The 27,097-nt window shown below is 44.3% G+C and overlaps 1 protein-coding gene across 5 annotated transcripts in view; it reads right to left on the reverse strand.

Moving 5' to 3' along the window:
- Positions 1-10,984, reverse strand: part of LCLAT1 (lysocardiolipin acyltransferase 1) — a 150,459-nt gene extending 139,475 nt beyond the window's left edge. For 3 of the 5 annotated variants that reach the window (XM_045844564.1, XM_045844568.1, XM_045844565.1), the window contains exon 1: positions 10,837-10,984. The gene's annotated coding sequence lies outside the window, so the exon portion shown is untranslated. Of the gene's footprint in view, positions 1-10,639; positions 10,779-10,815 lie in introns of those variants that run through there. The other 2 variants (XM_045844566.1, XM_045844567.1) reach the window with 2 other exon arrangements.
- Between the last annotated feature and the right edge of the window lie 16,113 nt (positions 10,985-27,097).

Raw genomic sequence — 27,097 nt, forward strand, 5'->3', positions numbered from 1 at the left:
TGTGCAGTGTATGGAGAAGGTGCTGTAACTGATTGAAAATGTGAAAAGTGGTTTGCAAAGTTTCTTGGTACTACTGATGCTTTGGTCAAATAATTCTTTGCTGTGGGGCTGCCTTATGCATTTGAAGATGATTAGCAGCACCCCTGGCCTCTGGCCACTAGAAGCCAATAGCAGGAGATAGCTGACATACTCAAAATATCCAAATCAATCAAGTTATTGGTAAAAATAAAATACGTGTCTTTTATTTTACAGAAAAATGAAATGGACTTTTTGGTCAACCCAATACAACTTCTCTAGGATGGTATAATCAAAAAGACAGATAACGAGTGTTGGTGAGCATGTGGAAAAATGGAAACCCTCAATTCCTTGCTGAAACAACCTGAAAAGCAGTCTGGCAGTTCCTCAAAAATTAAACATATAGTTACCATATGACCCAGAAATTCAACTACTAGGTATATATCAAAGAAAACTGAAAACATACATTTACAAAAAACTTGTACATAAACGTTCATAGCAACATTATACATTATAACCAAGAAGTGGAAACCACCCAAATGTCCATCAATTGATGAGTAGATAAATAAAATGTGGCCTATCCTCCATGACCGGTGTGGTTCAGTTGGTTGGGTGTCACCCTGCAAAGCTAAAGGTCACCAGTTCAATTCCCAGTCAGGGCACAGGCCTGGGTTGCAGGTTTGGTCCTCTATCACAGTGTGTACAAGAAGCAACCAATCAATGTTTCTCTTCATCCCTTTCTCACTCCCTTCCCCTCCCTAAAAATAAATCAATAAAAGAAAATAAAAATAAAATTTTTAAAAGTGGCCTATTTATATAATGGAATGTTATACAACCATAAAAAAATATTAAGTACTGTTACATGCTACAACATGTAACCTTGGAAACATGCTAAGCGACAGAAGCCAGAAACAAAAGACCACATATTATATGACTCCACTTATATGAAATGTCCAGAACAGGCAAATCTGTAGACAGATTAGTACAGTAGTTGCCTAGGGCAAAGGAAGAGAGGGGGAAGAGAATGAGGTGTCACTGCTAATGGATACAAAACTTCTTTTTGAGTAGATGAAAATGTTCTAAAGTTCATTGTGGTGATGCTTATACAGCTCAATGAACATTTTAAAAATCACTGAGATCCATGGCTGATTTCTTTGTAGAAATTCACAAGCTGATTCTAAAATTCATATGGACTTGCAAGGGACCCAAAATAGACAACACAATCTTGAAAAAGAGCCAAGTAGGAGGGTTCATACTTCCTGTTTTCACAACTTACCTCGCAGCAACAGTAATTAAGGCAGCAGGGTACTACCATAAGGACAGACACATAGCTCAGTGCAGTAGAACTGAAATTTCAGAAATAAATCCGTGCGCCTATACCAGTGACTTTCAACCTTTGTCATCTCATGGCACACATAATCTATTAAAATTCTGTAACACCCCAAAGAATGTATTTTTTTGCTGATCTGACAAAAAATAGGTATAATTTTGATTCATTCATACAATCTAAGGAAAAAGAGGTCAGTGCCCCTGACTAAATAGTCAGGTACTGCATGTGTTAAAAATTCTTGCAGCACGCCGGTTGAGAATCAATGGACTTTACAACCACCATTTGACCCAGCCACTGCACTCCTCGGCATTTATCCCAGTGAAATGTTCACATAAAAACCTGTTCATGAATGTTCATAGCAGCTTTATTCATTATAGCCCAAAACGAGAAATAACCTAAGATGTCCTTTAGTGGGTAACTCCATACCAAAGAACACGGAAGACAGTAAAGAACAGAAGAAAGAAACAAACTACTGATAGACACAACAGCTTGGATGAATCCCTGGGGAATTTTATGATACATGAAAACAGACAATCCCAAAGGTTACACACTGTATAATTCCATCTACGTAACATTCTTGCAGTTATACAGAATTACAGAGATGGAGGACATACTGCTCGCTGTCAGGGCTCAGGGAAGGGAGTGTGTGGCTGTTAAAGGGCTACAGAAGAAGTCCTTATGGTGAGACTGGCATGTATCTTAGCAGTACCAAGTCAATTTCTGGTTGTAATACTATATTGTAGTTTTGCAAAACGTTACCTGTTGGGGACCGCCCTGCCTGGTCTCAGGAAGCCGTAACCCCCCATGACTTAGGCTGAGTGAGAGACCTCTGGACCAGGAGCCACTAAGGAGACAAAACTTATTTCCCTGGCACGACGCTGCCTGTTCTGTGCCTGACCTCATAAGCTTGATCAGTTAGCCAATGACGGGTAAGATTTCCCATGGAGGGAATTGCCTAAGACAGGCGTGATCACGAGGAGGCCTCTGGGAAGAGACTTGAGGCTGTGGAAATGAAGGGGTGATGGACATCAACTCCTGCCCCCTTGGCTTTGTCAAGGCCTGAGTCCTTGTTCTTAGAAGTGAGTAATCCAAGTCTCCTGGCTGCCTTTGTCTTCTCTGTTAACTCAGGCCTGTGGAAATAATAGGGGCAGTGCAGCCCAGACCAGAGTCGGCAGACCACCAGGGTAATCAGGCCTGGGACATAGAATATACAAGATCCTATGAGATCTGTTTGCTGGAGAATGTTATTAGATTAGAATTTGAAGGCACAGACAGGAAACCAAAACTAGCCCTTTGAGCCCTATTAAACCTTTCAAATGATAAAATTCCAAGCTCTGCCCAGAATCACAGCAGGGGTTCTGTCTGCACCTTTGTAAGTCACCTACTTCGTTTGATCTTTTCTGCCAGACTGTGAATCCACAAATTAAGTCTGTATTCTCAATAAAAGTCTGCTTGGGAATGGAGACGAGGCGCTCCCCACTAGAGAGAGTGGCCATTCTGTTCCTACTTCCCCACAGGACCTGGTTGTCTCTGTGTATGTTTTTCTCACGTGTCAACGAGCCATCTGCAGCGTTCCATGGTCACTGCCATCTAGTGAGCGTGCATCAGTCACCATTGGGGAAAACTGGGTAAGAGGTACATGGGATCTCTCTTATTTATTAGAACTGCATGTGACTCTAGAATTATCTCAACAGAGAGTAATTTTTTAAAAAAGGAATCCCTAAACCCTGCTGTATAATAAATCTACATAAACATAAAGAGTATTATTGGGTTGGCCAAAACATCCACATGGTTTTTTCCATGAAACAAAAGACACATTTTTCATTTTCACCAATAACTTCATTGATTTGGATATTTTGAGTATGTCGCCTATGTCATGGACGGTATAATGGTGATTGTTCTCAGTTAATGTCTCAGTTTGATCATTATCAACCACAACTGTTCTACCCAACTGCGGAGCACCGTCCACTGAAAAATCTCCAGCGTGAAACTTCGCAAACCACTTTTGACACATTCAATCAGTCACAGCACCTTCTCAGTACACTGCACATATCTTTTTTGGAGTCTCAGTTGCATCTTTACCTTTCTTGAAATAATCAAGCATTATATCAAAAAATACTGCTTCTTTTCTTCCATCTTTAATATTAAAGTGACTACACAAAAATTCACCAACTTTGATAAGTTTTCCTTACGTGCATGCTGATATGACAGCTGTCACAATACAATCTACCACAATTGTTTCCAATGAAGTTAAAGACAGCTGAGCACTGCTGGAGCCATCTTACGGAAACGACAAAATGAACTTTTTGGCCAACCCAATACTTTTTTCCAAATGGAGGTAGCTAGTAGGAAAACACAGATGCCAAGGGAGAGAACGAGAGACTGATTCTAAGTTCATAACTTTAAATAATTAATCGAATCTCTTCACCTGTAAAACACAGCTTAATAAATATCACAATTGAATAATGACATTCTCGAAAGATACCTTGAAACCTGTAAACATTACCTTGTGTGTTTTGGGGAGGAGACAGGGGAGGGACACCTTTGTATATATGATTAAATTAAGTGTTTTGAGATGGGGGGGTAACCTGGATTATCAGCGTGGGCCCTAAATGTAAGTATATTATAAATAAAATAAAATAGATCATATTAGAAATAAAATAGAATATTTATAGGATATATTATAAATACAACAGATTATAATACTTAGATAATATAATATGTTATGTTTGCATAATCTATAAACATTATAACTATAATATATAAATATTATGTACACACCCATTTCAGAAGGAGCCCAAGGGAAACTGACCCCAGACGAGAGGAAGACAACGTGACCGCGGAGGCGGGAGCTGGAGACTGCGGTGCTCTGCCACACACCAGCCCCGCGGGTGGTCCCCAGAGGCCAGGAGCGGCCAGGAGCAGGTTCTCCCCCAGATCCTCTGAAGTGGAACCACCCTCCCTCCAACGCTTTGATCTCGGCCCACTGATCCGGACTTTGGACCTCTGGCTCCAGAACTGTGAAAAAACCCACTTCTGGTGTTGTATTAAGCCACCAAGATGGTGGTAATTTATTACAGCAGCCACAAGAAACTAATACAAATTCTCACCCATCTCCTGAAACGTTATAGTAAACAGCTAACAAATATGCATGGAAAAGGCCCCTGAGATGTCTAAAGAATAGTGCAAAAAAAGAAAGCCAGATACAATTTTAGAGTTCTCGATTCAAAAGAAGAATATATAGTACCCCTAAGATTGGAGGGTCGAAGAAATTTATATAAAAAGAGAAATAAATATGACTTTGGGAACAACCATATCCAATGCAGACTCAGTTCACCAAAGATTAGCCATCTCAACAGACAGCCGCTGTAACAAAGATCCAGTCTTGATTGACTCTTGACTTCTAGTGTGTTTCTTCTCTGCAGCGAGCACGGTCTGCAGGGGGCTGGTTCGCCACTCCCACAAATGAACCCATCAGCGCTCTCTGGCCTACTCTAGGTTATTGCAGCCCGCTTCCACAGGTCTCTCCCATTCTTACAGAGATCAAAGTAAACATAATTCTTCCTTAATCAATTGGTCCTAATGAACAGACCCGCTAAAAATACAACTTAAGTTCCAACCTGCAGTTATTCACACTAACAAGTATATTATTCCATTAATTCACAAACTCTCCAGTTTGAATATATCATAAAATATCAGTTTATATATGTTCACAGCAGAAAAAAACCCGGTAACATGTATAATGAATTTCAGAATGCTGTAATGGGACATGCGAGAGTATGAAAACAGTGCCGAAACAATCATGTTAACACATGGAAGTTGAAAAGGGCAAACAGATGTCTCATTTAAAACTCCGTTACAGAGAGAATCACTCCAAACAGCTACAGGAAATTACATTCAGCATGGACATTCAGAAATTTTGGACGTAACTTATAATATAAGGCATACTCTATTCAAATAATTAATCTCTTACACTTAAGGCCACATCAGTCCAGTATATTTTAAATTTAAAATGGATTAAAACAGGCATTATGGTACAGACTCTGGAACTAGACTACCCAGGTTCAAATCCATGTAACTTGACCTCTCTGGGCCTCTGTTTCCTCCTAGATTTACCTTATTGGGGAAGTTATGAAGTTGTTAAAGGAGTTAAAAACTTAAGGCACTTAGAACTGAACCTGGTTATCTAGTAAGCTCTCAATAAATTTTGACTGCTATTAGTATTATTATCTATTAAAATAGAGGATCACTATTACCACCTACGGACCTCGTAATAGTTTTGCAACTGCCATGCTTACCTTGCATCTTAGAACACCTATTGTTGACAAAATTTCATTGATCTCTGTACTAAAGGCATAGCTTTGTTTACACCCCCTCTAGACAGTAAGCTCAAGGACAGGAACCAAGTCTTATGCAACTCTGCCGGAAATACCAAGTTCATGGTAAGTGTCCAAAATGTTTGCATTAAGTAAATAAACATTTACTTACTTCAAGCCACTCCTTTTTACCATCATTTCCTTCCTAATACCAAACAGGCAAACTTTTATTTAAAGGCTATACAATATAAAAAATAATAATTCTAAGAAAGTATTTGTATTACAACAACAGGACAGCAGAAATAGTAAGAGCCACAGACAAGGGTACCTTCCCCAAGATACCTACACATTCCTGTGGGGGAAGAGTCACCGTCAGGGTTAAAACAACCCTTTCACTCCACCCCCGAGCCACACAGAAGAAAGAAAGGGCGCCACCACTCACTTCTCTTCCCTCGTCACTCCCGTATTCCCATCTTTTATCCATCATTTGCTTTGTCACACCACTGGATACCAGCTCACCAATGTGCCATCTCCCTGCTCCACAAGTTCTCCCAAGAGGATTAACTACATATGTAATAAACATACAATGGGGGTGATCCCCTATTTGAGACAGAAAACTAAGGGAAGCATAAACCTTCTCTTTCTTGTCCCCAGAACAGTCATCTGCTTCCTCCGAGGAGTGGACAAAGGACGTTTTCAGAAACCTCAGCTGAGAAGGGCTGCGGGTCATCGCTGCAGTGATGGCTGCTCCTGAGAGTCTGCCCCAGCCACCTCCCCCTTATCACAGGAGGATGCCCTGCTGCCGGGGGCAGAGAACCAGGGAGAGAGATGCAATGGACACTTTCTGTCCCATCAGACCGAAGCCCACAGAGGCCTTCTTTGAGCTTTACCCCACTGCTACAGGAAACCCACCAGAGGCTTTTCTTAGCTCTGTTATAACAACTAGAACCTTGCAGCCAAAGGAACCATCGCGAGTCCTCGCTACCCAAGAGCAGTCAGCACGGAGGGGAAAAGGGAGTGACTTCTCTTAAACAGGGACCTCACTTCACAGTGATGAGAAAGAGATCTGATTAGTTTCCCCTCCAAAAAATCAAAATATTAATTTATTTTCATGATGTATCTTATATTTACCAAAGTTTACCTTACACTTGCAACTATGCACTAATTCTTAGGACAAGAAACTAAAGAAACCAATCAACTGGTAGAATTTGGGACATAATTTTGTGAACTGTACACGAGCATAATATGACAAACTTGACTTCACATTTGCCTTTTGCAAGACAATTATATAAAAGTCATTTTTACCCACAACAATTTAGTAGACTCTGCTTTTGTAAACAAAAATAAAACTTCTAAAATTAAAAAATAAAAATAGAATAAAAGTCGTTTAAAAAAAAATAGATGCATTTCATCATTCATTCCCCTAGGGCCTCTCACACCACCTCTAAAAAACATTCTAGAGCACCTCTCTCCTCACCCTGGTTTTCCTCATCAATAGGTAACTTGGTCTAACACTGCCAAATTCTCACAAGAGCCTCTTTATAACAGTCAAGTGCACGAACCTCAGGTGTGCAACCTGAATTCTCACATGAACATACGCGCCCCTTAACCACCCTCAGCTCGAGACACAGAACATTCCCAGCATCTCAGAAGGTTCCATCATGCCTGTTCTTGGTCATTACTGCCAACCCCCTCCCCCCACACACACACAGGAACACTCCTGTTTCCGAACTTCAACGAAATGGAATCTCACAGTGCTTATGTTCGGAACAGTTCTCCACCTTGCTCTGAATTCATGAAACCCTGCATCTCTGCAAGGTTTGCTATTTCACCTGGCAGTCGATTTGGAATGCATTCGTTTTATGCTGTCGGGTGCTAGACAACTCTGGTGTTATGAGTGTTTCGGTAGATATCAGCTTTATAACTAGAGAATTCATTTGTGATTAGTTCTATATTAGAATGACTTCTGCATACATATACTAAAAACAATGTGGAAAAAGCTCTAACCCATTATTCTTGCATTTTACCCTTTATTCTTGCGTTTTACCCTGAACATGACAGATAATTCTTCCCACTCCTTTTGTGTGGCTGCCTTCCAATCTCCAATGGAGCCAACTTTACACTAAGACACTGCTGACTTTTGATGATAGAGTTAAGTTTTCTACAGTCTCAGAAATCAGAGGACTAGAGGAAGTTATAAGTCTGAGTTTGTGACATATTATTTGACCCAACAAACTTAAATAATTTATAATTCTCCCAAAACCCAGCAACAAAGAACTGCCTGCTCTGTCCTTTTTCCTATGTGAGTTAGTATCAATCTCTAAACATACAGCTGCCAAAAAACAGAACACTCACTTTATTCCTCTTTACCGTCAGCAGTTACCTGCTCCCCTCCCCCACCTCACTGTTCTCCACATCCAATCTTCATTCCAAGTATGTGCTGTGGACTCTGAACACAGCCAACACCCTGGTTCACCCCCTTATCATCTCTCGTCTGGAGCACGGAAACTGTCCTCCTCCTTACATTGTCTTTCACCCTGTCACCAAAGTCACCTCTCCAGAACATGAGGTTGACCATGTTATTCATCCAACCAAAATCCTTCTATAGGTCCCGGTGCCTATGGGATAGTCACCTTCTTAGCTGAGAATTTACAACCTGGCCCGAACCCTCCCTGGATTCTTTCTCAGCGACTCCTGTGAAACTCTGGTTTCACCCCTGGACACCCATGATCTCTCACTCGCCTTGACCCTGCATTGCTTTCTCCTTTGCTAGAAGCCCCTTCTCCCTTCATCCTGCAGGCAGCTCCCTCACTTTCTCAGCCAGGGCCACCCCAGTCAAGGCAACTATGCCCTTGTACGTGTTCCCACAGCCCTCTGCACCCACCGCAACTACATCACACTGCATTCGTCATTTCATTTGTTCGTCTCATTCACTGGTTTATACACTTCTAGGCCCAGGGCACCTCCCTAGACTCCTCAAGGACAAGGTCAGGATTTAATCTTTACATCCTAGGGACTTGGTAAGACAATTACATTAAGGCTCAATGAAAAAAAAATGAATGTCCCAGCCTCTTTGATTCATGTCATCTTTTTTTCTGTAAGTAGAAACTAAAAGAATTAGTGCAGATACGTCAAATCAATAAAGCTAACTTCTCTTTTAAAAGTCACCCAGCAAATTAAAAAGTTTAATACAAACTAAAATCTCCCTTAACTATTGATTTGTGCTTCCTGTTAGAAATCAGTCATAGCTCTTTGTTTTAAAATACCTTTTAAAATAATGGACATCAAAGATAGAATGAATAATGCCACTTAACTAAAGTAACTGTAGTCATCACCATATAAATCCCTACTGGATGCCAATAGAATGAATCATAGTTATTTATACAACTAAAAGATCACAAACAAAATTACTTCACTGAAAAATTTGTTCATATATATATATATATCCCCTCAACATGTAACACTTCTGCATGATGGTTAAGAACATCAACTAGAATCACAATGCTAATTGTGTGACTTCGGGCCAATAACCTAAATTTCAATGCGCCTCAGTTTCCTCATCTGTAAAACAAGGACAACAGAAGTGCCACTTCACAAAGTTTCTGGGTGACTGAGTTAGCATACACACAAGGCCCTCGGGACAGTGACTGGCAGAGCAGTGATAAACGTCAACTGTTAGTGCAGGGTCTTTTTCTCTTTTCTCACAGCTGTGTAATGAGATTGGACAAACATCCTATGCCCATTTCAGAGATAAGGCAGTAACAGAGAGATCACTGACTTCCCTAAGCTATTTTAAGTGCAGAGCTGGAACTGGAAACCATACCTAACCCCAGGCCAAAATGAGCAAACCTCCACCAATCCAGTTTGGAAGAAAGGTCCTTTTGGGTTTTCCACACTATTTCCTATGGTTTGTCAGCAATGGCCACCCTAAAAACCCGGTGGGAACAGATGGACTACCCCACTTGCTCAAGTTCAGAGGCAGGAGCAGCCTCTGACACAGAGCAGGCACTCCAAAGACAATAGACAGCTTCTGATGACCAAAACACAAAGCACCACTGTGCTTTCTCAATAACAGAACAAGGCACTCCACAGAAGCAAGCCTGCTACCAAAAGTCCCTTAATATTATGTTTATCTGTCCCATCAAAGTACAATGTAGCCACACAAACTTAAAAAAGAAAATAATTTTTAACGAATAATCTTCTTTTGCCCTCAAAATTGTAAGTTTTGTAAAAAGGACTCTCATTAAGAGAAGTTATCAAGTTTTTTGAAAACTAACCCAAAATGCCTTTGCACAAATAAGTGGCTGACATGAGAAGACAGTATTTCATCTCCATGAAACCTTTCCCAGTACTTATTTAAAGTACTTTCCTGGGCTTAATCTGAATTCTAAACCTTAGCCTTAATTACAGCCATGTGCACATGTAATATAGTTAATAAGTTTCGAAGGCAGATGCAATGTCCCTGATGCACCCACCTGAACCAGGTAAGTACAAAGAAGTAAACACCAGGAAAACGACACCTCTCTTTATCTTTCTTCAAATGGGCACGCAGAAGTTAGAATAGATCTTAGTGATCACACTTGCCACAGTTCCTGGGAAAAGTCTACCTTTTCTGTTATGGCACTGTCACTCTGGCACCTACAGGTAGGTGTCTGGTACCTGTAGAGTACACAGATAAGGCAGCTCCATGCCCTGTGCTGGACAGCTCGCGTCCAAGACTCACACCTGGTGGCCTCTTGGGATGTTCTGCACACGTGATTTAACAACAGCGGAGCTCAGGCTGTGTTCCGGGTGGTGCGGCTCCCAGACCCACCCAGATCTGACGCAGGAAAGTGCTGATGCTCATTTATAAAGAGACGGGACACCAGGTCCCCCACATCCCACAGCCACCTTGCCCTCGCGACCCAGCACGCGCGGCCCCGCGGCCCTGGACGCCTCAGCCTGCCTCTGGGAGTCGCTTCTCCATGACTCCTCTTACCTGAGCCAGCAACGCCACCAGCTGCGTCGCGATCCCAATTCCCGGTCAAGTGCCCGTTACCCGGGCAGCAGCCCGAGAGGCCCGAAACTCAGGAGGAAGAGCGGTAGTGCCGCTCCCCCTCCAACTCGGGAATCCCTCGGCCGCTGCCGCCATTTTCCCCGCACCGTAACCCCCACCTGACAATTCCAGTCTCCCACCTGTGACCAGCAGGAGACAACGTGTGACACTGTGGGGGCGCGTGCACAAGTCGGGGAATCCGTGGGGGTCACAACCTCGGCGCAGAACCCGCCGCTAATTCATCCCGAAGCGGGAGGCGTCCAGCCCGTCGCCGTAGTAGTGCGTCCGAACAGGCCTCACACTGATTGGCCGCGAGCTCGGTGACGTGTAGGCGTCCCCGGCAGCACGGGAAGCCCCGGTCCTAGGTACCCCGCCCTTGCCCCGGGCACCCCAGGCTCCAGTAGTAGAGGGCTTCCTTAAAGGGTCCGCGCTCATTTCCTCTCCTGGCCTATGGGCCAGGAAGGACAGAGTGAGCGAGGCTTGTAGGGGCGAGAAGGGGTAGAGGAAATCTCACAGTGGCCATTGCCCCAGTGAACTGATGGCCCGTCCAACTCCTAAAGTTTCAGATTGGAAAACAAACCTGGGAGGTTTAATTTACAAGTCTGATTTACTAGCACCAAGTCCCAAGGCAAATCAGAGGAAGAACCAGTTCTAGAACGCAGATTCCCGATACGCACAGCGCCAAGCTCTCCCCAGCACATGCAGTATTTCCCAGGCCTGGGGAAACGTTCCCTTCTCGGAGCACCCACAGCCCTTTCTTTCATCAGGCCCCTTATAAAAGGTAGCTAGTCATCACTTTCTGCTGTGGCATGTGGGTCCCTAACCTGCTAGACTTTAAAGCTCCATAATGGTGGGGACCGGTTAAACCTCTTCATTTTCTACACAATGTCTTCCTCCTGCTGACTTTCAACAAAGATTCAGTGAATTCAAATCTTTAAAATAATGAAACACAGCCACAGATCACACACATAGCCACTCAGTCATTCATGCTATGTTTATGTATCTTAGTAGGTTATTGAACAAGGCACGCGGCGAGGGTTGATTTTTTTTAACTACAAGGTTCATCTCACAAACTTTATGCTGTAACAATAATTCTAGGTTAGGGATGCATAGCCCCAACATAGCTAAGTTATATCCCCAAATTCTCTGTGAATCAAGTTCCTGTGCTCCTAAGTCAGTTTCATAAACTCTCCGATTTTGTTCAGAAATATTGAAATATTTTGGATGTGCTAAAATTGCATGATTAGGAAAGGAAGCTAAACTCTGACAGAGGGAAACGCCAATACAAAAGCCAGGTACTTCTGTGAACTTTAACCACATTTTTATCTTTAAAATGAGATTGCAATTGAGATCTTTAAAAGATCTCTAATTTTCTTTCCCCCACTCCTACAAGTTTTAAGTTTCTTAACGTCAGAGACCAGGGGAAAAACGCTGAAGGCCCTGGAGATGGGTTTTGAAATCCAAAATCATGTAATAGTTTATCTCTGCATCTCTGTAAATGAATAGACCTGCCAACTGAGAAAAAGAACTCTATGCATTTGCATATATAGTGGATGTTGAATAAAGGTTAACTGACTTGAATGAATCATCCTGATTTCCTCATTTCACCTTTTGCTGTTTGTCCTTCTTTGGGTGAAGTGCTGGAACCTGAAGGAAAGGATGAAAACTGTGGGGTCCAGGGGTTTTAGCTCTTTTTTGTACCCCAAACACTTCTGACACCCACCACATGGGTGGATTTCTACACCAAGCAATTCTCCAATTCTCTGTGGACACCAACTGGGTGTCCTACAATGTAATTCAATTCTGCTGCTGACTACTCGGGTAATGCAGACCCCACAGGTTAAGGCTCAGTCCATTGTGTCCCCCACTTCAGACACTAATCCAAAGTCCAGGCCTGCAGTACTTCTGGCCCACCCACTATAAGTTGGGTATTCCCCAGACACCCTGCTTGGGTTCTAATATGCTAGAACAACTCACTGAGCTCAGGAAAACACTTTACTTTTATTGGTATTAGAAAGAATCCAAATTTTTTTTAAGAATATGATTTTGGAACAGCCAAATGGAAGAGATGCGTAGGGCGAGGTACGGTGGGTGGGAGGGAGAGGGGAGCTTCCACGCCCCCTCCAAGCGTGTGCCCTCCCAGCACCTCAATGTGTTCAGCAACCCGGAAGCTCTTGAAATCCATTGCTAGCGTTTTTTCATGGGGATTTCATTATATCATTGGCCATTAGTGACGAACTCAAACTCCGGCCCCTCACCCCTCCCTGCAAGTCTAACTGTGGGGTTCAAAGTTTAAACTCTCTAATCACAGAGTTGGATTCTCGGGCAAGCAGCCTCTGCCCTCAAAGAGTCATGAGCATACATTCAGGCTAAAAGGGACTTGTTATGAATAACAAAAGATCCCCCCACCCTCAACAAAATACAAGGTTTTCAGAAGATCTATGCTAGGAATGGGGACAAAGACCAAATATATATTTCTTATTATATCACAATATCACAGAAGGTGCAAGGGGAAAGACTGCAGGACAAATGCAAGGAGTGTGGCATTCAAGCACCCCAGCTAAGTCCCAACGAGGGTATGACCAGATAGAGGCCCAAACCATCTTACTGCAATTTGGGTAAATTTATGCTGATGTCATCCAGAAGATTGGGGTGGGGTGGGGAGTGGATTAGTCTGGAGTCCCCTACAAAAAAACGTACCCTCACAGTGCACAACTGACCTTCTGAACATGTCCTGTAATATGTATTTGCTAGGATTTCCCATGCTGACCACTTGTACTGTGTGCTCAACATGCTACTTAAAATACATGAACTTATAACCTGGCTGGGTTTTCCAGTCATTTGGAGTGTCCTTCTCATACACCAAAAGGTTACGGGTTCAATTCCCAGTCTGGGCACACACCTAGGTTATGGGTTCCATCACCTGTCAGGGTGAGTATGGGAAGCAACTTCAATGTCTCCCTCTCTCTTTCACTTCCTCTCTCTCTAAAATCAATAAACATACCCTAGGATGAAGATAATAATAATAATAATACATTAATTTATAATACAGTTGGATCATGGACATCTCTGATCATAAACTTTATAAGTTAGGTAAATACCAAGGAAGCAAAAAATTCAAATTGTACAGAAAACACCTTTGTCCCACATCAGGTGATAACTCTATTCATAACTTACTGATGCTTGGTAAGGAAGGTCCTTTGCATTAAGAAGGAGGGTAAAACTATTCTCAACCCCCTATCCCTGATGGTGTGGATGAAAAAGGGGTTCTATGGAAAGTAACCTCACAGGGTGATCTGATCATAAATTCCTAACTGAGCAGGTCATGCTGGGTTGTCACACCCCAGGTCTATAACTTTTGTAGTAAAAGTTTTATCTGTGCCCCAAGCAAGTCCTGTCCACTGTTTGGGGGCATCTGGGTTAACAAACCTTTGAAATAAGCTTAACTACTTTCAAGAGAGCACATTGTTAACTCTCCTGGGATCCAGTTTCCACCTTGCTTTCTTCCACTCTCATGTAACCTTCTTTACATTCCCTCCTCAATATCAAATACATAAAAGGAACTACAAAACTGTCATTCTCTGGAGCATTTGTGATCTTGCTTCCCAGCAATTGTCATCCGTTTTGGCTTGAATAAACTCTTATTAAAATTCTGTTCAGGTTTGCATGTTCTTATGTCAACAATGGAATAATAGTTTCTTAGATTTTTCCCCCCATAGAATTTCCCTAAAATGAATCCTGTTACAAATCCTGCTCCTACTAAAAGAACATTTAAGTAGCACAGAGGCAGTAGTTAAATCCCACCTATTTTGATATGGCTTTAGACAGGTCAGGTACTAGCTCTGATACTCAAGTCCCTTCATCTATAAAAGGGGGAGAATAATCTTTCCCTTGTGGACGTAAGAGCATCCAAACCTGGAGAGAATTTTTATGAGTTTATTTGAGCAGGAGGCAAAATCTCAAAATGCTCTGGAGAATGAGTGAGGAGTTTTGCAGTGCCTTTCATGCATTTGGAGTTAATTATGTGCTCCCCAGAGGGTGGTTAAGCCTCCCCAGGAATCTAAAGGAAGAGGATTACTCTGGCGTTTCCAAGGTGTGTTAACCTACCTGCACAAGAACAACAGACAGGGCTTAAGGGAGGCAAAGGGAAACCTTTACCAGGGAGTGAGAGGCCTGGGGCTGACCACTCACCTTAACCTACCCTGTTAGGAGTCTGTGATCAGATTGTGCTGTAGGTCACTTTCGGTCACTGAGCTTGTCAGGTTTATAGATCTTCCTTTCCTTCAACCCTTCAGAATTGTAAAGGAAAGAATTTACCCTGAGTAGCAAGCCCTGGTCTTATCTCACTTCTAGTGCAATTACTCTGAGTCAGAGTGTTACAGCCATATATGGACATAGAGGCCAAACAGATCTTAATTTGAATCCTATTTTCGAAAGCTGGTAAATTTAATAATATGGTTAAGTCACTTAATTCTCTTGGGCCTCAGTTTCACATTTGAAACGCTTGGCTATTAGTGCTTACCTCTGAGGACTATTGAGTATATTGAACGAAATAACGACTACCTACCATTTATTAAGCACCGAAAGTGTGCCAGGCACCATGCTTGCCCTTCATGCACATCATTTAATTCTCCAAACATCCTTTTGATGGGTGGGGATGATGAGACTTAGGAAGGTCAAGCAAATTTGCACACAGTCTCACAGCAAATGAATGGCAGAGTCAGGGATTTAATGCAGGTCTCTCTGACACCACAGCCCTATCCCTCACTCTTCTCTCAAGCCGTATTAAATGCTCTTTTGGGGTGATTAACAAACACATCATACAAAAAATCCTCCCAATTTCTGCATACTCTCTTAGGTCTTGACCCCAGGCTTCCTTGTCGCCAGTCTTCTAAGCTTGCTCCTTCCACACCTCTCAGTAGCCATCTCAGCCATTTGCTACTGACCGCGTCCATGTATATCCTTGCCTTGAGCCTCTGTCTTCCAACAAAGCAGAGAGGCCCACTTCTGCAGGCCCAGGTGGCTCAGGGGAACCTGAGGTTCAAGGTGCTCAAGTCCGTCTACTCAGACATCCCAACCCCAAATCTCAAGTTTCTTCCCCTCCCAGCCTTATCACATTATAAATTGACATATAACACTGTGTAAGTTTAAAGTATGCAAAGTGATGATTTGATATACCAATATATTGTGAAATGATGGTTTGATATATGGCTATATCATGAAGTGATTACCACAACAAGGTTACTTAACACATCCATCATGTCACATAGTTGTGTGTGTGTGTGTATGTGTGTGTGTGTGTGTTGAAAACTTTTAAAATTTACTCTCATCAACTTTCATGTATAGAGTACAGCACTGTTAACTGTGGTCGCTGTGCTGTATATTAGATCTCCAGAACTTACTTATCTCATAACTGGAAGTTCGCACCATTTGACCACCTTCATCTGTTCCTCCCACCGCACCCCTCCTTCTGCCCTGGCAACCACAGTCTACTCTTTCTGTGATTTGTTTTTTAGATTCCATGTAGAAGTTAGATCATGCAGAATTTGTCTTTTTTTCTCTGGCTTATTTTACCTAGCATAACGCCCTCAAGGATCATCCGTGTTGTCACAGATGACAGGATTTCCCTGAATAACATTCCATTGTGCACACACACATGTGTGTACCACATTTTTAAATCCATCTATCCATGAATGGGCTCTTAGGTTGTTGCCATGTTTCAGATATTATAAATAATGCGATAGTAAACATGGGAGTACAGACATATCTTCAAGATAGTGATGCATTTCCTTTGGATCTATAGCCAGAAGTGGGATTGCTGGATTATATGGTAATTCTGGGTTTAATTTTTTGAGGAGCCTCAATACTAGTTTCCATAGTGGCTGCACCAATTAACATTCCTACAAAAAAAAAAAACCATACACACACACACACACACACACACAAAAATAACATTCCCACCAACAGAGCACTAGGGTTCCTTTTCTTCACAGCCTCACCGAAACTTGCTACCTCTTTTCATCTCAGAGTTCTACGTCTTCCCTATCAAGGCCATGACTTTGGCATTGGAGATTTGCCTAGGCTGAGAGTTCAGCTTTCTGTGAACTTTTGCAACTGTGACAGCTGAGCCCTAGGTCTGGTCTTCAGCTCTGGCAGCCCTCTGTTTGTGTATGAGACCTTCTTTAAATTCTGCTAAAGAAGGCTTCTGACTCTCACTCGCTGCTTACTTAGCATCAGTCACCCAGTTCCACAATCTCTATAAATGCTGCTTTCCCCGGTACCCCTCAGACACCAGAGACTTTGCACCAGCCAGTGCATCCTCTTTGATCTGCACCCTTTTCTGATTCACCAGGGGTAACCTGCCACAGCACACCAGGAGCACTCGATTTTCCTCTTCCTACTGGCAATGGGGTGGATCCTCATGGCCTTCCTGCCGTCAAATGATTTTTCTTCAGAATCCAATCTTTAGAATATGTTTCCCAGAAGCAGCTACGGAAGCAGGGACTGTGAGGCAGATGAATTTTTAAAGGAAGTGTTCTCAAAAGGAGAGAAGTGATAGAAGCAGGATGCGTGGCAGGAGAGATAGATTAGGATCTGGTGTCAGCTGGAAATTTACTTCAGCCTGATCTCATGGGAAGTTCTGAAGCATGAATTATATACCACTTGGACAAGGGAGACAACCTCTTATAATCCTAATCAGCCAGTTACTGGTTGTGGGCTGCCTGAGAGCAGGCATGCTTAATGCGTGGGCCAAAGCAGCTCCTGTTTGGCTGAGGGGGGTTCTTGGAGAAAGGGGCCAGCTATGTGCCATTAGCTACAAATGCTCACAGCAGCGGGGGGATGGGCCCCCATCTGGGAGGGGCACCAACAGCATGCATTACAACACAACATAAATGCTAGTAAATCTCCATCTTTTCAGAGACTACTTATGATTGTACATGCCTAGAACATCTGGGAAGGCTACACAGCAGAGAAACCATGGCAGTAGTTGCTTCTGGGAAGAGAAATTGGACCTCCGTAAACTGCCACATAAAAGTATTTCCTTCTGTACGGTCTGAATTTTAGCCAGATGTAGGTATTACTCTTTTAATTTGTGGGAGAAAAAAAATTAAAAGCTGCTTTGAGGCGCCAGTGAGCTTCAGCGCTGGTGTTTAACCTGCTCTGCTGCCCAGAAGGGTAATTTCCCCCACGGCTCTGAACCTCCACACTCCTACGAATGGTTCCACTTCATGAGCCATTGATTTAATAGTCACATTTAACAGGGCACTCTCTGAAGTGCTCAGGGAGATGGGGTGACAAACAGGAAACCCAGAGTCCTCGTTCTCATTGTGCTTTTATAATTAGTGGGACACTCTCTCTGCCCATGCCATCGCTTCCTCCTCTTCAAAATGTGATGTTAATGAGGTAAAATGTGTCCTCAGTAACGGATCTCAGCAAAGAGCCAAGGAGGCGCTGCCAAAACAATAAGAACGGCTCTCCTCGGCGGGAACGCGTGGACGGAGCAGGCAGCGCTGCTTTGGCAGAGGCCTCGGACCTCGGACCTCGGACCTCGGACACCGAACCGGAGGCCCGGGGCTCCCAGTGCTGACAGCCCCCATCGTCCCTGCTGGCAAAAATCCCTGTGACTGGCACGTAGCATGCTCTTATTACCCAGAGACATTCTGGAATCCAAAAGGCATTTGAAATGAAAGGTTTTGATTTCCTGAGCGGCAGTCTTGTCTTCAGTACTTCAGGAGTCTTAGTGCTAGAAGGAACGGTTTAGAAAGTGTGACAAGTTTACAGTAACACAAACCGGTGGTGCCGCATGGAATTCTGACATTCTCTTTGGCCCCTCGTCCTCCACCACACACGCCCCCCCCCCCCCGACCCCCAACACACTCTGTTCCGACCTGTCCAGCTCACGTCTCCTGGCTCCCTGACGCTTGGTCTCTGGCGGGGTTCAGCCAGTGGAGAGGCACTGCGGGAGCCCGCAGAGTGGCCTGAAGAAGAGATCAAGGAGTTTGGCCTCCTGCCGCACCCCACACCGTGCGGCTGCAGGGCGGTGAAGCTTTCTACTTCACCGGAGGCCACAGCACCGCTCCCACAGCTCAGCTCGCACTGAGTTTCAGGACCCACTCCCTCCCCTGGTCCCTTCAGGCAGGGCCCGCCCTGCGGTAGTCTAATGTATTATATCTAGCCCTGGAGTGCTGCATCAGCCTCCCTTAATTCCCCTGCGCCCTGACTCCACCTTTGCAACAATCCCTTTGGCCATCCCTTCTAAATGTTCCCTTTGTTTCTTGCCAAAACCCTGGCATTCATTGATGGACCCAAGTTTCACTCGGGCCAAATAGATAAAAACGCCAGAAAGTAAATTTAGAACCCTGGTGACAAGCAAGTCAACCAACATCAACACATATGTTTGTCCTCGTGCTAATTAACACAAAACCTCTCCAGCAGGACGGGGTGCCTTCACCTTTAAGGAACAGCGAACTCAATTTACAATGGCTTAAACCACAGGGATGCTTACTATTACTAACTCGAAGTATAGAGGCAGGCAATCTCAGAATTCATTATACGACTCGAAGATGACACAAGGACCAGGTTCTTTCCATCTTTTTGCCCTGCCTGCCTTAGCATATGGACTTCAAATATTCATGTTGGTTGCTTCACAGTCACAAGATGGTTGCCACAGCACCAGGTATCATGATTATATCCAAAGGCAGAAAACAGTAAACTGAGGAAAATATATTCTCCTTGTGATGTTTTATTGTTTTATCCAGGAGGAAAAACCCTTCCCAGAAACTCCCCCAACAAATGTCCCTAATTGTCCCATTGGCTAGAACAAAGTTGCATGGTTATCTTTATCTGCAAGGAGTACAAGAAGGCAAGCAACTGAATTTCGAGACTCCATAGGTAGAACTGGCAAAAAAAAAAAAAGGAATGGAAATAGAAATTGAGTAACCAACCGTGTTTCTCACATTCTAGGCTGTAGGTGAACCCTTGAGCCAATTGTCCCTCTCTGAGGAGTTATTTCTGCTGTCTTCCAATAACAAATGTTTGTTAGACTGACAGCTGTTGGAGGCGTGGGGGTGGGGGCTGGGTGGAAACGGTGAAGGGATTAAGAAAACCTCCCAGGGAACAGTGTGGTGATTATCAGAGGGAAGGGGGTTGGGGAGGTTGGCAAGAGTACAGGAGGTTAAGTGGTGATGGAAAGAGACTTGACTTGGGGTGAACACACAATGCAATATACAGATGGTACATCATAGAATTATACAGCTGAAACCTATATATATTTATTAACCAAAGTCAGACCAATAAATTTAATAAAAAATAAAAAATAAGAAAAGGAAAAGGAAAAAATAGCCCTGGCCAGGTAGCTCAGTTGGTTAGGGCATCGTCCAGATATGCCGAGACTGTGGGTTCTATTCGCAGTCAGGGCACGTACAAGAATCACCCAATGAATGCATCAATAAGTGGAATGACAAAGCAATCTCTCTGTCTCTCTCTCTCTCTCTCGCTCGCTCTCTCTCGCTCTCTCCCTCTCCCCTCCCTCCTTTCCTCTATCCCTCTCTAAAATCAATAAATTAAGAAAAAAGAAAAGGAGAAAATAAATTAAATCATACATGTATCATTCCATTTAAAAGAAATGTCTGTTACCTCTCCCCTGTTGTTTCTCTGAATGGAACTTGAAGACTCAGTTCAGCGTCTGTTTATGACCCCATTGAATCGCCCCCGATGTCCACGTACTCCGTTTGGGATGGCCATCCAGAAAAATGTATTGACTGTATGTCCTTATTTCTATATTACTGATTCTGCGGCATCTGGGTTCTCAGTCCCAAGAGAGAGCAAACAGTTGCCTGGGAATGTGCCTTCCTTATGCAGACTAACCTACCCAGAGCTCACCACACACAGACACACACACACACACACAGACAGACAGACATAGTCACACACAGACAGACACACAGGGACAGACACGCGGGTGCACGCACACACGCGCCCCATCTATCTGGCTTTTATATCCTGGCCAATTTTCCCTGCCCTAATCACCCCAAGGCCAGGTACCAGGTAACTGGGGACAGCTGCTGGACCTCAGAGCCTGCTGAAATTACCCAAACTAACGAACCCTAAATCTGCCTACTCGGGCTCCCCTGGTCCTTTCCCTGGAAACCACGACAAAGCCCCCTGACTGACCCTGGGGCTTCCCTGTGGGCAATCCCCTCCCCCGAGTGGCGTGTGCTCCCTCCTCTGGGGAACAGTAACAAGCTATTTTTTCAATGGCAGGCTTCTGATCTGTTGGCTTCGCCTTACCTGAATAATAATAAAACTTACATTGTGAAACAAAACCCTCCTCCATAACCTACTTTACCTTGGTGGTTTCCTACCTATTTGCCCTCTCTAGCTAGGGACCGGCTCTGTACTGCTGTGGGTCCTGGACTGGTTTGTCAGGTCTTGCTGTCCCTCCCTAGAAGGAGCTCATATGTCCCCAGAGTTCCCACAAAGCAAACAGATCTCCCTGCTTGTGTTGGCCACCTCTGTTAGTGTGACTTAAGTCATGACAAAGACCACATGCTTCAGGCTTGAAGAGAAAGGAAAATAAGGGACATTCTAGGAAAAGAACTCTATCTGTTGCAAACTAAATTATTTAATTTTACTATAACCCTAAAAATGATATATTGTTCTAATTTTACAGATGTAAAACTGAGGCTCAATGTTAGTTGCTTACTGCTGCTATAACAAACTACCACAAACTTAGGGACTTTAAAAGAATACAAATTAGCCCTGGCTGGTGTGGCTCAGTGGACTGAGTGCCATCCTACGAACTGAAAGGTTGCCGGTTGGTTTTCTAGTCAGGGCGCATGCCTGGGTTGCGGGCCAGGTCCTCAGCTGGGGGCGTGCAATGGATCTCTGCATCTCTCACACACGGCTGTTTCTCTTCCTCTCTTTCTCCCTCCCTTCTCCTCTCCCCCAAAATAAATAAATAAAAAATTCAAAAAACAAAAAAAAAACACAAATTCATTCTCTTACAGGTCTAGAGGTCAGAAATCCAGAATCAGTTTTACCCTGCTAAAGTCACAGCGGTCCCTCCTGGGGGCTGTGAGGGGAGGGTCCACTTCCTTGCCTTTTCTGCTTCTAGTGTCCATTGCTATAACTTGGTGGGCGGCCCTTTTTTCTATCTAAACACGCCACTCCGATCTCCGTGTCCTACATCTCGTCACCTCCTTTCCCATAGCAAAGTCTCCCTCCGCTTCCCTCTGAAAAGGACACTTGTGAGTAAGGCCCACCCAAGTAATCCAGACTAATCTTCCCATCTTAAAATTCTTCATTTAAGTATCATTGAAAAGACCCCTTTTCCATATAAGGTAACAGTGATATGGGACAGGAACGAGGACCTGAGTATTTTTGAGGACCGTGATTCAACCTGTCGCACTGGGTTTCACTGAGCTAATCGAAGGGGGTCAGCACTCCTGTAGGCTGCAAGACCCGAGTCCTTCTGGAAGTTCTAGGAGACGATTCATTCCTCTGCCTCTTCTTGCTTCTTTCTTTCTTTCTTTCTTTCTTTCCTTTTCCTAATTATAAGAGAAAGTGTATTTAGGAAGTTGCAGAGGTAGTAGAAATGAGCCATCTGGGCTGAGCAGGCTCAGGAAGCAAGTTACAGAGGCTGAAGAAGGGCCCTCGGAGCTTAGGGGAGAGAAAGGCAGAGGTGATAGCCTGGGGGGAGGAAGAGGAGGAGGGAAAGGCAGGAGCACGCTCCCAGGAGAGGGAGAGTGCTCCTCCCTCGCCTCTTCCAGTTTCTGAGGACCACCCGTATCCCTGGTTTCCGGCTCTTCCTTCATCTGCATGTCTCTCACTGACCCCAACCCTGGCAACCCTCATCCCACTTCCTCTGACTCCGACCCTCCTGCCTCCCTCCCTCTCCCCTTACAGGCACCTTTGGGATTACAGAAGCCCAGGAAAATCTCACCTGCAAAGTCCATTTTTTTGCATGCAAGGTAACATTCGCAGGTTCCAGGAATTAGGACATGGACATCTTTGGGGGACCCATTATTTCTGCCCACTGCACACAGGCAGAGAGCCGCTCCGTGTTGCCAGGGACACGGGTGAAGAGGAGGAAAGAGAGGGCCTGCCAAGGAGCAGGGGAAAAGTTCGGGGATGATGGTCGTGATGACCTTCACTGGGTGATGGTTTCATGGGTATATGCATACAACGAACCCTGTCAAAGTGCGTGCTTGCATACTCCACACACTCCATAAGTATATGGAGTATTATTATGTTATATGTCTATCCCTTAATAAAGCTGTCAAGTTAAATTAGAAAAAAAAAAAAAAAACAGTGCTCAGGGACTGGGCAGCCGGGACGCACAGCCAGGTGAGTTCATCTGACACTGACACTTGTGCCTGTGATAAAGTGCCATTTCCTTTAGCCTCCCCTCCCTACATCGGGGATGACAACACTCACCCCTTAGAGCTGAGAGTGCGTGGTTAGATGCTCAACATACGGGCACTTCCTCGCCTTTCCCCCTTTTAGACTTCCTGACAAGCCAAGGTTTCTGAGTATCCCAGAGTATATCCTGTTTTCTAGAACCTGAATATCAACATTTTCTCCACCAGAGAGGGAGAGAAGGACATCTGAGAAAAGTGCCGCGGGGAGCCAACAAGGTAGTGAATAGACCTCATCTTCAAGGATTCTCAGCCATAAGCATCCCAGACTCTAAAATGCAAACCAAAACACAGGATCGGGCATAAGTGTATTATTCAGGTTTCTTGGAAACCCAAGCTGGTTCATTTTGTTGACTGGTGTTGAGAGACGGTGCTCATGAACCAATAAGAATCAAGCAAGCAAATAAAGACCAAATAACAACAACAACAAAAAAAAAAGGAAAGAAAAAAAAGAAAGAAGGAAGGAAGAGAGGCAAGCATGGGGAAGCTTTCCCATTATTACAATGACGGGAACATTGACCGTTGTACCCGAGGTCACAGAGCCCTTTCCACTGACGATGCACCACGCTCGGTCCGTCCCGGTGGAATAAAGCAGAACGATGCTCCTGGCCAGTCAAGAAGCCCGAACCTGTTTCCAGGGTTTCCGCAAAAGAAGAAAATGTACCCACGTTGCCATCATTTATGTGTTTGTGTATTTAAAAGACAGTATCTTCTGTTCCTAGATACATTGAAAATGTCTTAAGAAAAAGTCCACATTTCCATTTTTCTTTATGGGACGCTGTCTACTGGGGTGGCCTCCGCCCTTGATGGTCTTAGACTTCTGATCCAGGTTGTGAAGTTCACCTCGGGTTAACTTCCATTTCTTGATCTCTCCATCTACCTTTTCCGCCCCAGGCCATGCGTATTACATGATCACATCTAGCTTATGTGAGTCACATCAGTTAAATTAGGGAAATAGAAATAAATAAATCAAAAGTATGATGGGAAAGAATAGCAAATGCCTCAATCCTCAGTTTGTCACCAGAAAGTACTGTCTAGTTCACAGACCAGCAGGTGAGTTCCCAATATATAGTGAATTTAAGACTTATAGCCATAGCCCCTGGCTGGTGTGGTTCAATGGATTGAGCACCAGCCTATAAACCAAAGGGTCACTTGTTCGATTCCCAGTCAGGGCACATGCCTGGATTGTGGGCCAGGTGCCCAGTAGGGGGCATGCGAGAGGCAACCACACATTGATGTTCCTCTCTCTCTCTTCCCCTCTGTCTAAAAATAAATAAAATCTTTTAAAAAAGAAAAAAGATGTATAGCCATGGTTTCATACATGGTAAATACAGCAGAAAGAGACAGACACATTTGAGTTCCATTGCTACTCATCAACTCTATGACTTGAAGCAAATTAGTTTAACTTCCCTGAGCCTCAGTTTTCTCATCTGTACAATGAGAGTAATAAATCGTTTCTGCCTGTGGAGCTGTTGTAAGGCGCTACATTCAGTAAACACTTAGCAGATGGAAATTGCTTTCTCCTCCCTTCTTCCTCTCCTGTCCACCTTTATCTAATTTAGCTTATGAACTTGCTCCAGCTAAATGCCCCTGGGGAGATGAAAATGTGAACGTCAATCAACCTAGAAGGAAAGTGCTAGCACACTCTGACCCATGGTGAACCACTAGTCCTCAAAAGCACTGAGAGGAGGCAGTTCTGGCCCGCAGCCATATTTTGGCACTGAATCATGTCCTGTTTTGCACTGTTCTCTAATTGTTTCAAGTCATTTCCTCTCTCTGGGATTCAATTTCCTAGCTGGTAAAAGCATAAGATCCTCTTTAAGCCTCCTCTAGTTCTTCTCAGTTCCTTCTTCTACCCATTTATCTTTACTTACATAACAACAACTCAGAAAATAGTAATGGCAATGAAGAGCCAAGTGAAGTCCTTGTACGAAGAGCAAGTTCTCTCTAGCGTGAGGTTGAGGCATGGATCGGGGCCTCTGGCGGCCATCCAGAACACTCGCTCTCCTAGACTATCCTATTTCAAAGTCATCACCCACCAAACTCAACTTAGTTCCCACCACTCAGGGAGTATCTGAGGGCAAAACCAGTGTTCAGAGAAGTCTTGTTAGAATTAGGTGGTTCACAGGTATTTGCAACTTCTGCTGCTTCCCAGAAGGTAGCTAAAATGGTCACGCTTCGTGCTTACTCTCGAGAACCTTGGTTCTAAACTTTGGCTACACATTATAATAGCCTGGGGAGCTTTTAAAATAGCAGAAATCTTAACTGTATTGGTTTGGGATGGGGCCTGGGCACTGATATTTTTAAAAACTACCCAAGCAATTCTAAGTTCATTCAAGACTGAGACTCATTGACCTAGGTCAGAGACTAGAACATAGTTACTGGGACTCATAATTGATTATCTGAACACAGGAGGGTTGAAAGTGTAAATGCCTTTGTATCTGAATCCCGGTACTTAGCATGGTGCCTCCCATGCTGTAGGGCACTCAGTAAATGTTGGGGAAGTAAATGAATGAATGAAAAAAATAAGTATGAGACAGTATAGTAGAAAGAGTAGTAGACTATAGGCCTGAAAATCATGTTTCCAGCTGTGATATTTTGATTTAGAATAAGAAATGTATATTTAATATTCTTTCTTGTACCTGATACACAGCTCCTAAAACCCTTGGAAACTTTTTTATATTAATGAGGTGGTCTCTCGGAAAGCCCCTCGGTAACCTAAGGGTGGGGGCTGGTGGCCAGGGGAAACACCCTGGGAACAGAGGGTTGGAGTCTTCGGGCCCACCCCGCTGAGGAGGGAAGAGAAGCTGGAACTGACCTCAGTTGCCAATTGCCAATGATTGAATCAAGCATGCCCACATAATAAAACCTCCATAAAGACCCAAAATGACAAGGTCCAGAGAGCTTCCCGATTGATGAACACGTGGAGAGGGGGGAAGAATAGCACACCCAGAGGTCATGGACATTTCAAGCCCCTTCCCACATACCTTGCCCTATGCTTCTTTTCCATCTGTCTATTCCAGATGTACGCCCTTTTGTAATAATTTAGTAAGTGAAATGTTTCTCTGAGTTCTGTGAACTACTCCAGCAAACTAATGGAATCCAAGAAGGGGGTCGTGGGAACCTCGGATTTATAGCCAGTCCGTCAGCAGTCAAGGTCTGGACTTGCCGTCAACGATTGGCATCTGAAATGGGGGCAGTCTTGTGAGACCTGTGGGAGCCGGTGCCATCTCTAGGTGTATCAACCACCTGGGACTCGAGGTGTTGAAAAACAACATGTCGGACCAGCCCTGACCCAACCACAATCCAAATACGGGCACAGTTCTTTTCTCTGAGCCTCCATTTACTCTCCTGCAATAACAGTAGATGCTTTATCCTACCCACAACATTATTGTGATGGTAATGTATGCAAAAGCGCTTTGCATATTGGTACGTTATTAAGAAATGAAACATAGCCGTCGTCCTAGCCACCTGGTTTTCCTGACAAACCTGGCAACGTGGCTTAGTGCAGGAAGTGCTGCGTGGAGGCTGGACGGAGGGTCCTGGTGGGACAGACCCTCACTGCCGCTGCATAGTCCCTCTTCCTTCCAGGTGGAGCCCAGCATGATTCCTCTTCTCGGGGACCTTGAATCCATGCAGGCTGACCTACCTCCTAGCTCTGTCAGCAAAACTTGCACGGTGGGCCCTGCCCAAGGCCACCCCGGCGCCCTTGCTCCCATCGCCCTGGTTCTCAGCACAGCGCTGGCTCAACATGAGCGCTCAGCGGATAAATGAATGGATGTGCCTGGCTTTGAGAGCAACTGTAATCTAGGCCTCTGTCTCTTCCGTGTTGTCAGCTCTCTGGCCGCCCGTCGGATGGTTGCAGGCTGCTGGCTCCTCCGTCTGGAGGTCCCCTGCTTCCACCTGGGAAATATTCTCTCTCTACCACCCACAGTTACTGGGACCCCCCACCAGCCAGGCTGGCCCTTGGCCTTTCATGGAG

The sequence above is a fragment of the Phyllostomus hastatus genome, unplaced genomic scaffold, assembly GCF_019186645.2.
Source record: "Phyllostomus hastatus isolate PE091 unplaced genomic scaffold, TTU_PhHast_1.1 phas_contig_402, whole genome shotgun sequence".
Taxonomy (NCBI): domain Eukaryota; kingdom Metazoa; phylum Chordata; class Mammalia; order Chiroptera; family Phyllostomidae; genus Phyllostomus; species Phyllostomus hastatus.